This window comes from Triticum aestivum, chromosome 2B, assembly GCF_018294505.1.
Source record: "Triticum aestivum cultivar Chinese Spring chromosome 2B, IWGSC CS RefSeq v2.1, whole genome shotgun sequence".
Classification (NCBI taxonomy): Eukaryota; Viridiplantae; Streptophyta; class Magnoliopsida; order Poales; family Poaceae; genus Triticum; species Triticum aestivum.
The window spans coordinates 744081763-744093406 of record NC_057798.1 but is presented as its reverse complement, the minus strand read 5'-3'; positions in this window follow the sequence as shown (position 1 = coordinate 744093406).

The window sequence follows — 11644 nt, the reverse complement described above, 5'->3', positions numbered from 1 at the left end:
CATCTCCCGCTTGGGAGAAAAGGCATTACCCCTTTATCGCCTCCTCCGGCGCACCGAACACTTCGAGTGGACGGATGCTGCCACGGCCGGACTCGAAGAAATAAAAGCCATATTGGCAACAAACCCGTCCCTGGCTGGGCCTAACATCAGCGAACCTATGCTATTATACATTGCGGCAACTCATCAAGTTGTAAGCGCAGTGCTAGTCGTCGAATGATAAACGGACGGACACAAATTCGCCCTTCAAAAACCAGTCTACTACGTGTCCACTGTCCTCACTCCATGCAAGTCACGGTACCCGCATTACCAAAAGATAGCGTACGCAGTGTTCATGGCGTCCCGGAAGCTACGACACTACTTTCAAGAGTGTTCAATAACAGTAGCCTCCGAAGTACCCCTTAATGATATTATAAATAACCGCGACGCGATGGGCCGGATTGCCAAATGGGCCATTGAGCTCCTCCCATTCGACATAACCTATAAGCCACGGCGAGCTATCAAGTCGCAAGTTTTGGCCGACTTTGTCGCTGAATGGACTGAAGTCGAACTCCATAAAGAGTATGACACATATTCCAACCGGATCATGCACTTCGACGGATCCAAAATGCTAGCGGGTCTGGGGGCTAGCGTCGTTCTGACGTCCCCAATAGGAGATAAAGTTCAATATGTACTCCAGATAATGTATAAGGACTCTAACAATGCAGCCGAATACGAGGCCCTTCTACATGGTCTCCGGATGGCAGTCTCCATGGGCATTTAACGCCTCGAGGTGCATGGGGATTCGAACCTCGCAATATCCAAAATAAATGGAGATTTTTGATGCCAAGGATCCGAAAATGGCAGCTTATCGCAATGCCGTCCTAAAAATGTCAGCTCGACTCGAGGGGCTCGAATTTCACCATATAGCCCGGGAAAACAATCAGGCAGTAGACGTCTTGGCACGCATCGGCGCAAAGCGCGATGCAGTCCCTCCCAACATTTTCTTGGAGAGGCTATTCAAGCCTTCCGTACAATGGGAAGGGGAGTTCGGAAATAACAACCCGGACTCAGCCCCACCACCTGACGCCGAACATTCTGACACAACGGGAGGCTCTGCCAGTGAAGTAACATCCTTAGCCCACGTAATAATGGCAGTCATTGCCCCGTGGACAGAACCATTCTTAGCCTACGTAACTAGGCAGGAACTCCCCGAGGACCAAAACGAGGCACGCTGCTTAGTGCCGCAATCTAAAGCCTACAAAGTCCACGAAGGAGAGCTTTCTAAGAAAAGCACCACCGGAGTCCTTCAAAGGTGTATCTCCGAAGAGGAAGGGCGGAACCTTCTGGCCGAAATTCATGATGGACTCGGCGGGCACCACGCCGCAGCCCGAGCCCTTGTAAGCAAGGCCTTTCATACTGGATTTTATTGGCCGACGGCCCGGGCAGATGCTCAGGACTTAGTCCAACGATGCGTTGGTTGCCAATTATTCGCTAACCAAAGCCATATGCCACCCACTGCCCTCCAAACTATACCCATCACCTGGCCCTTCGCGGTCTGGGGGCTTGACATGGTTGGACCCCTTAAAGGGGGAACCCACAAGAAAAAATACTTATTGGTCATGGTTGACAAATTCACCAAATGAATAGAGGCCAAGCCTGTTAAGACGGCCGAATCCGGACCCATGATAGACTTCATATCAGGGGTCGTACACCATTATGGCGTCCCCCACAACATCATCACTGATAACGGCACGAACTTTACGGTCGACGAGGTAAAACTCTGGTGCAAAAACATGGGCATCAAGCTCGACTACGCTTCAGTCTATCACCCACAAACTAATGGTCAAGTCGAGCGGGCAAATGGTCTAATCATGAGCGGCATCAAACCCAGACTAGTGCGGTCCCTCAAGGAATCTAACACGCACTGGGTAGAGGAGCTCGACTCCGTACTCTGGGGGCTGCGAACCATGCCGAATTGCACTACCGGATTCACACCATTTTTTATGGTATACGGCGCAGAGGCAGTTCTGCCCTGTGACATAATTCATGACTCACATCGCGTGTGCATGTACGAAGAAAGAGAAGCCGAACTCGATCGGCAGGACAGTTTGGACGCCTTGGAGGAGGAGCGCGACGTGATAAAAGCCCGTTCCGCATTCTATCAACAGCAGGCTCGAAGATATCAAAGCAGAGAAGTACAGGCCAAAACCTACAATGTTTGCGAATTAGTTCTACGCCTGCAGGACAAGAAAAAGGACAAACTCAAGCCCAAATGGGAAGGTCCCTTCATAATCGACCAAGTCCTGACTGGTGGAGCGTACCGTCTGCGAAATGCATCGGATAACCGACCCGAGCCGAACCCATGGAATGTAGCCCGTCTACGAAGATTCTACGCCTAGCGCCGGACTCTGTGTTCGTTTCGTTCCTCTATCCATTTTTTACACATTAGCTGTCTTTTATTTCTCTCCTTCTCCCTCCTTTTCTCTTACGGCCTTTTAAGGGCTCATTTGCACCTTGTTCGCACACAATGGACGCGCTATTCGCACTCATTATACCCGGGGGCTCCTTTAACAAAAGCTTGTTTATACGGGCCTCGTGCCCAACACATGTGTCACACTTCCGCATGTACCTTTTATTCACCACTATATGCATCGATATGACTTAAGTTTTGGCCAAGCTGGGTTGCCTGGCTCCTGTGCTTACCCCTACGTTCCCGATTGTTCGGCTAGGTGGTAAAGGGAGCACCTTTGTGATTGTTACTCCCGGGTCAGCCGGATGTGTACCTCAGACTGGGTGAAGCCGAAAGCTAGCGTTCTTAAGGGAATATTTGGTCGGTGAACTAAAAAATGATTTCTTACTCGTTTATTCATCTGCCCCCAGATGCCTTTCTGCTTTTTTCGCAGTCCGGACATGCACTTTAGGGCATGCCTCCCAGGGAAAGGAACCCCTAACGGAACTATTCTCCCTGGAAGATGTTTCTTACTAACCATGTAATATAACATAACTAGTTGGGCACTTGTCTGATAAATCTCTAATGACCCCTATGCCTGGTCTCCACGCATGCCCCGGTTCTAACATAACCGAGCGGGTATTTGAACACACTCCGGACTATCGGTCCCGAGGTTTAAACGAAAAGGGCCACCATGACAAACGATCTACAATCTGGCTAGAAGGCATTTTACATGTCATTTTAAATTACATAGTCAATTTGACTGGGTATATTCTTCTTCGATACCATCCAATAGGCTGTCTAATTTACAGTCTTTTGGGAATACTTGGCGGCCAGCTCTACCTGGCCGTACACTAAACTGACAGGGATCTCTTTCCCATCGGGCCCCACAGGTCCGACCTCGGCCATGTGGTTTGGGCCAGCCTTCGTGTACCACATCTTCACCATGGCCCAGGCCTTCCTGGCGCCTTGATGGCAGGCCGATATCTTCCATAATCGGAAGCGCCGCTGCGCTCCTTTTAGCTTCTCTGCAAGCTCTCCAAGTCCTTCGGGCATGGAGACGGATGGCCATAGAGCCTGGGCGACGCCTTGCATCACCTGCCGAACTCGTTCGTGCAGTTGTGAGAGCTCGGGAAGAAGGTCGCCCGTAGAACCGGGCATTTCCTCCGCAGGTCGACCTATCAGCATACCTACAGACATAACTCTGTCAATTTGACTTCCTCGCCGAACTCTTCTTTTTATAGTTCGTTCAAGCACATACTAAAAATGCCGCGTCGAAGCCGTTGATTCTCCTTTACGGAGTCCGACAGCTGAGCACGAACATACTTTAGTTCCTCGCCCAGCTGGGTGTTGGCATCTTGAAGCTTGTTCTTCTCTTGCCTCACCCTCGTAAGCACGCTCTCGCCGGCCTTTAACAGGCGCAAGAGCTGCTGCTTGTCCGGATCCACTCCGGCGCCATCTGCACTGTTATTCTCAGAATTACACACATGCCGCACTTCACAACATACTTATCTTTCGAAGCGTATATTACCAGAGGGGGTCTCATTGGCCTTCCCTATTGCGGCTAGTGCGGCCTCAAGTTGGGCTTTGCACTCTTCCAACTCTTGGGACAGCTGGGTATTCTTTTCTGTAAGATCCTGCATAACAAATGATCCTTAAATCAGGTATTCTAACTGTTTCAAGTCTCGGGGGCTACTGACATATATAACCATCAAATTTTCTCACCCGTATGTCTTTTACATACTGCTCTGTGGCTTTGGCTATACCATTTTGAGCGGCATGGAGGTACGCATCTCCCGTATTAAAGGCGTCCAACGCCTCTTGGGAAAAACAAGCGTCCCGAAGAACAGTCCGGCGATGCATGTGGTTCATGGCACTCTCCATCTCTGAATTGGTGGCAGATAGCCCGTCCGCGTCCTCTGTCGGAGGAGCATCTGATGCGCGCCCCGTCTTCACCTCCGCTTCCGGACCCGGCCTTGAAGCCTGGCCGGTGGATATAGTCCGGCGGGCGCTCTTCTTCCTGAAGAGAGCATGAGTGTTAGTATGCCTTGAGGGCATAAACCCTGGGCATTAAAGTTGCACGCCGTACCGTTGCGCCGGCGTCTCGATCCGGTCCGCACTTCTTCTTAGCCCGCTGGGCCTCGATGGCCCTTGTTGGCTAACCACCGCGGGCTCGGCTCTCCGCCTCAAGGACTTCCCCTTCAAAAAACGCCATTGGTATACGGGGATAAAAAATAAGCACGGATGGATCCTCTTGAAGGTACTGGGACTTCGGTCTCGGTTACCTTTGAGGCTGGAAGTAGTCCGGGATAATCGGCCGTAATGGCCACGAAGGTGTTGTCCTTACTCAAGTGATGAAACACCCCATCAATTAGCTCCACACATAAGTCCGGGTCCTCTTGGGAGTCCGGGTCGAGGGACCGTTCCGGGTCCTCGGGTTGTGGAGAAGGGCTGTTTATCTCCATTACAGTCTGGCGTAGCTCCTGCGTTAAAATTGCTAGACTAAGTACTTAACTATGGGAATATAAAAACGGATAGGCAAGTGAAAGTGTTCGCTTACCCAGCTTGGAGGATTGTACATAGAAAGTCTGCCCCTTGGGTTGACACGGAGGAATTCCTCCTCTTCTCCCTTGTACAAAGCGGACAAGATCTTTGTTAGAGTGGCAGCTGAATCCGGCCCCTTACGGCCGCACCGGGTGGCGTCGTCCTCCCCGTTGAAATCTCACATGGGGTGGCCTCGGTATTGAAGCGGCTGCACCCCCCGCGTAATGCATATGGCCATGACCTTGATCATGGTCAGTCCGGAATGAGCTAACAACCTTATCCGGCTCATCAGGTAAAGGACGTCCCTGTTATACTTTCCTTCTGAGGGCTCCGTGGGCGCCAGCTCAGGCATTTCTTCAAGGGAGCGTTATCAAACTCAGGGAGGCCGATCCATACCGGGTCCGACAGAGGGACATCTTCTATATAACACCATTCGGAAGGCCAGTCTTCGGACGCCTCCTTTGGGGTTCCGGATAGATATCCGGTCCCGGCGATGCGCCATAGTTCGGCTCCGCCCACTTGATATATCGACCCCTCCTGAGAATGGGGCACGTGGAAGATGGCCATTATTGGGCGCAGAAGCCAAGGAGCGCAACATTCATCAGAAGCCAGACACTATTCGACAAGTATATGGGCTTTGGAGAAGAACCCGCCTTGCAATGCCGAAGACAATTTGCGCGCCGGACTCGTCGTCATTGAAGCCTGGTTCGGGGGCTACTGAGGGAGTCCTGTATTAGGGGGTGTCCGGATGGCTAGACTATGACCTTTGGCCGGACTCCCGAACTATGAAGATACAAGACTAAAGACTTCGTCCCGTGTCCGGATAGGACTTTCCTTGGCGTGGAAGGCAAGCTTGGCGATACGATATGTAGATCTCCTCCCATTGTAACCGACTCTGTGTAACCCTAGCCCTCTCCGGTGTCTATATAAACTAGAGATGTTCAGTCCATAGGACGAACAACAATCATACCATAGGCTAGCTTCTAGGGTTTAGCCTCTCTGATCTCGTGGTAGATCTACTCTTGTACTACCCATATCATCAATATTAATCAAGCAGGAGTAGGGTTTTACCTCCATCGAGAGGGACCGAACCTGGGTAAAAACATCGTGTCCCTTGTCTCCTGTTACCATCTGCCTAGACGCACAGTTCGGGACCCCCTACCCGAGATCCGCCAGTTTTGACACTGACACCTGCTGCAGATGCAACTGATGATGTTAAGAACGTCTGGCAGAGTAAAGCTGATGACTACTCGATAGTTCAGTGTGCCATGCTTTACGGCTTGGAACCGGGTCTTCAAAGATGTTTTGTACGTCATGGAGCATATGAGATGTTCCCGGAGTTGAAGTTAATATTTCAAGCAAATGCCCGGATTGAGAGATATGAAGTCTCCAATAAGTTCTATAGCTGTAAGATGGAGGAGAATAGTTTTGTCAGTGAACATATACTCAAAATGTCTGGGTATAATAATCACTTGATTCAACTAGGAGTTAATCTTCCTGATGATAGTGTCATTGAAAGAATTCTTCAATCACTACCACCAAGCTACAAGAGCTTCATGATGAACTATAATATGTAAGGGATGGACAAGACTATTCCCGAGCTCTTCGCAATGCTAAAAACTTCAGAGGTAGAAATCAAGAAGGAGCATCAAGTATTGATGGTCAATGAGACCACTAGTTTCAAGAAAAAGGGTAAAGGGAAGAAGAAGGGGAACTTCAAGAAGAACAACAAACAAGTTGCTGCTCAAGAGAAGAAACCCAAGTCTGGACCTAAGCCTGAAACTGAGTGCTTCTACTACAAGCAGACTGGTCATTGGAAGCGGAACTGCCCCAAGTATTTGGTGGATAAGAAGGATGGCAAGGTGAACAAAGGGACTACGGATTAAGCGAAGATTGGCTAAGGACGAGGTGACGATGCACGTGGGAAATGGTTCCAAAGTCGATGTGATCTCAGTCGGCACGCTACCTCTACATCTACCTTCGGGATTAGTTTTAGACCTGAATAATTGTTATTTGGTGCCAGCGTTAAGCATGAACATTATATCTGGATCTTGTTTGTTGCGAGACGGTTATTTATTTAAATATGAGAATAATGGTTGTTATATTTATATGAGTAATTAATATCTTTTATGGTCATGCACCCTTGAAGAGTGGTCTATTTTATTAAATCTCGATAGTAGTGATACACATATTCATAATGTTGAAGCCAAAAGATGCAGAGTTGATAATGATAGTGCAACTTATTTGTGGCACTGCCGTTTGGGTCATATTGGTGTAAAGCGCATGAAGAAACTCCATACCGATGAACTTCTGGAATCACTTGATTATGAATCACTTGGTACTTGTGAACCGCGCCTCTTAGGCAAGCTGACTAAAACTCCGTTCTCTGGAACTTTGGAGCGAGCAACTGATTTGTTGGAAATCATACATACTGATGTATGTGGTCCGATGAATATTGAGGCTCACGGCGGGTATCGATATTCTCTCACCTTCACAGATGATTTGAGCAGATATGGGTATATCTTCTTGATGAAACACAAGTCTGAAACATTTGAAAAGTTCAAAGAATTTCAAAGTGAAGTGGAAAATCATCGTAACAAGAAAACAAAGTTTCTACGATCTGATCGTGGAGGAGAATATTTGAGATACGAGTTTGGTTTACATTTGAAACAATGCGGAATAGTTTCGCAACTCACGCCACCCGGAACACCACAACGAAATGGTGTGTCTGAACGTTGTAATCGTACTTTACTAGATATGGTGCGATCTATGATGTCTCTTACTGATTTACCGCTATCGTTTTGGGGTTATGCTTTAGAGACGGCCGCATTCACGTTAAATAGGGCACCATCAAAATCCGTTGAGACGACGCCTTATGAACTGTGGTTTGGCAAGAAACCAAAGTTGTCGTTTCTTAAAGTTTGGGGCTACGACGCTTATGTGAAGAAACTTCAACTAGATAAGCTCGAATCAAAATCTGAGAAATGTGTCTTCATAGGATACCCAAAAGAGACTATTGGGTACACCTTCTATCATAGATCTGAGGGCAAGATTTTTGTTGCTAAATTCGGAACCTTTCTAGAGAAGGAGTTTCTCTCGAAAGAAGTGAGTGGGAGGAAAGTAGAACTTGATGAGGTAACTGTACCTGCTCCCTTATTGGAAAGTAGTTCATCACAAGAACCGGTTCCTGTGACAACTACACCAATCAGTGAGGAAGCTAATGATATTGATCATGAAACTTCAGATCAAGTTACTACCGAACCTCGTAGATCAACTAGAGTAAGATCCGCACCAGAGTGGTACAGTAATCCTATTCTGGAAGTCATGTTACTTGACCATGACAAACCTACAAACTATGAGGAAGCGATGATGAGCCCAGATTCCGCAAAATGGCTTCAGGCCATGAAATCTGAGATGGGATCCATGTATGAGAACAAAGTATGGACTTTGGTTGACTTGCCCGATGACCGGCAAGCCATCGAGAATAAATGGATTTTCAAGAAGAAGACTGACGCTGATGGTAATGTAACTGTCTACAAAGCTGGACTTGTTGGGAAAAGTTTTCGAGAAGTTCCAGGGGTTGACTACGATGAGACTTTCTCACCCGTAGCGATGCTTAAGTCTGTTCGAATCATGTTAGCAATTGCTGCATTTTATGATTATGAAATATGGCAAATGGATGTCAAAACTGCATTCCTGAATGGATTTTTGGAAGAAGAGTTGTATATGATGCAACCGGAAGGTTTTGTCGATCCAAAAGGTGCTAACAAAGTGTGCAAGCTCCAGCGATCCATTTATGGACTGGTGCAAGTCTCTCGGAGTTGGAATAAACTCTTTGATAGTGTGATCAAAGCATATGGTTTTATACAGACTTTTGGAGAAGCCTGTATTTACAAGAAAGTGAGTGGGAGCTCTGTAGCATTTCTGATATTATATGTGGATGACATATTGTTAATTGGAAATGATATAGAATTTCTGGATAGCATAAAGGGATACTTGAATAAAAGTTTTTCGATGAAAGACCTCGGTGAAGCTGCTTACATATTGGGCATCAAGATCTATAGAGATAGATCCAGACGCACATACCTTGATAAAGTTTTGAAAAAGTTCAAAATGGATCAGGCAAAGAAAAGATTCTTGCCTGTATTACAAGGTGTGAAATTGAGTCAGACTCAACGCCCGACCACAGCAGAAGATAGAGAGAAAATGAAAGATGTTCCCTATGCTTCAGCCATAGGCTCTATCATTTATGCAATGCTGTGTACCAGACCTGACGTATGCTTAGCAATAAGCTTGGCAGGGAGGAACCAAAGTAATCCAGGAGTGGATCACTGGACAGCGGTCAAGAATATCCTGAAATACCTGAAAAGGACTAAGGATATGTTTCTCAGTTATGGAGGTGACAAAGAGCTAGTCGTAAATGGTTATGTCGATGCAAGCTTTGACACTGATCCGGACGATTCTAATTGCAAACCGGATACGTGTTTCTATTGAACGGTGGAGCTGTCAGTTGGTGCAGTTCTAAACAAAGCATCGTGGCGGGATCTACATGCGAAGCGGAGTACATAGCTGCTTCGGAAGCAGCAAATGAAGGAGTCTGGATGAAATAGTTCATTTCCGATCTAGGTGTCATACCTAGTGCATCCGGACCAATGAAGATCTTCTGTGACAATACTGGTGCAATTGCCTTGGCAAAGGAATCCAGATTTCACAAGAGGACCAAGCACATCAAGAGATGCTTCAATTCCGTCCGGGACCAAGTCCAGGTGGGAGATATAGAGATTTGCAAGATACATACAGATCTAAATGTTGCAGGCCCGTTGACTAAGCCTCTTCCACGAGCAAAACATGATCAGCACCAAGACTCCATGGGTGTTAGAATCATTACTATGTAATCTATATTATTGACTCTAGTGCAAGTTAGAGACTGAAGGAAATATGCCCTAGAGGCAATAATGAAGTTATTATTTATTTCCTCATATCATGATAAATGTTTATTATTCATGCTAGAATTGTATTAACCGGAAACATGATACATGTGTGAATACATAGACAAACTCAATGTCACTAGTATGCCTCTACTTGATTAGCTCATTAATCAAAGATGGTTATGTTTCCTAACCATAGACATGTGGTGTCATTTGATTAACGGGATCACATCATTAGGAGAATGATGTGATCGACTTGACCCATTCCGTTAGCTTAGCACTTTGATCATTTAGTATGTTGCTATTGCTTTGTTCATGACTTATACAAGTTCCTACAACTATGAGATTATGCAACTCCCATTTACTGGAGGAACACTTTGTGTGCTACCAAATGTCACAACGTAACTGGGTGATTATAAAGGAGCTCTACAGGTGACTCCAAACGTACATGTTGAGTTGGCGTATTTCGAGATTAGGTGTTGTCACTCCGATTGTCGAAGAGGTATCTCCGGGCCCTCTCGGTAATGCACATCACTATAAGCCTTGCAAGCAATGTAGCTAATGAGTTATTTACGGAATGATGCATTACATAACGAGTAAAGAGATTTAATGGTAAAGAGAGTGAACTAGGTATTGAGATACCGACGATCGAATCTCGGGCAAGTAACATACCGATGACAAAGGGAACAACCTATGTCCTTATGCGGTTTGACAGATAAAGATCTTCGTAGAATATGTAGGAGCCAATATGAGCATCCAGGTTCCGCTATTGGTTATTGACCAGAAACATTTCTAGGTCATGTCTACATAGTTCTCGAACCCGTAGGGTCCTCACACTTAAGGTTTAGTTGATAGTTTTATTGTGAGTTTATGATTTTTGATGTACCGAAGTTTGTTTGGAATCCCGGATGTGATCACGGACATGACCAGGAGTATCGAAATGGTCGAGACATAAAGATCGATATATTGGACGACTACATTTGGACACCGGAAAGGTTCCGGGTGAGATTGGGACAATACAGGAGCTCCGGGACACTACTAGGGAAAACCTTATACACATAATCTTAGCAGCAGCGTGGTTTAAAAACAGACGCTACTACTAATTAGTAGTAGCGAGCTTCAGAAAAGAGCGCTACTAATATCTAAGTAGCAGTAGCACTCTAGGTGAAACGAGCACTACTACTATAATTGCCACGGTGTTGCCTCCAGGTTAGATATAGTAGTAGCGCCCTTCCAAGGGACGCGCTACTGCTAAAGTACTTAGCAGCAGCGTTTTCCCTCAAAACTCGCTACTGCTAAGTATCACCGCAACTAATTAAGTTTAGTCCCATACTGCTAAGCGAACAAGGTGTTTACCACCTTAAATATGTTACTTCTCAACCTATCTCGATCACTTGGTCTTCATTGAACTATATGTGTATGATTTGTGGCTGCAATATGAATCCTCGCCTATACCTATACAGGTACAGTGAGGATTCATGTTGACTATTTAGATTCTACACAAAAATATCAATGATGACCAATGTATATTTTTGATGTTTCTACATTGCTTAGACTTAGATTGTTTTTTCAGGACAAAGCGTTACTGATATTGGGATAAACAAAAGAAATAACTGCTTCCATTAGCAGTAGCGTTTTTCACTAAAACACGCTATAGATAAGTTAGCTATAGCGCATTTTCCTTATGAGCGCTACTGCTAGTTCGACTTAACCACCCCCGGCTCAAAATTTCGCTGAGTACTCC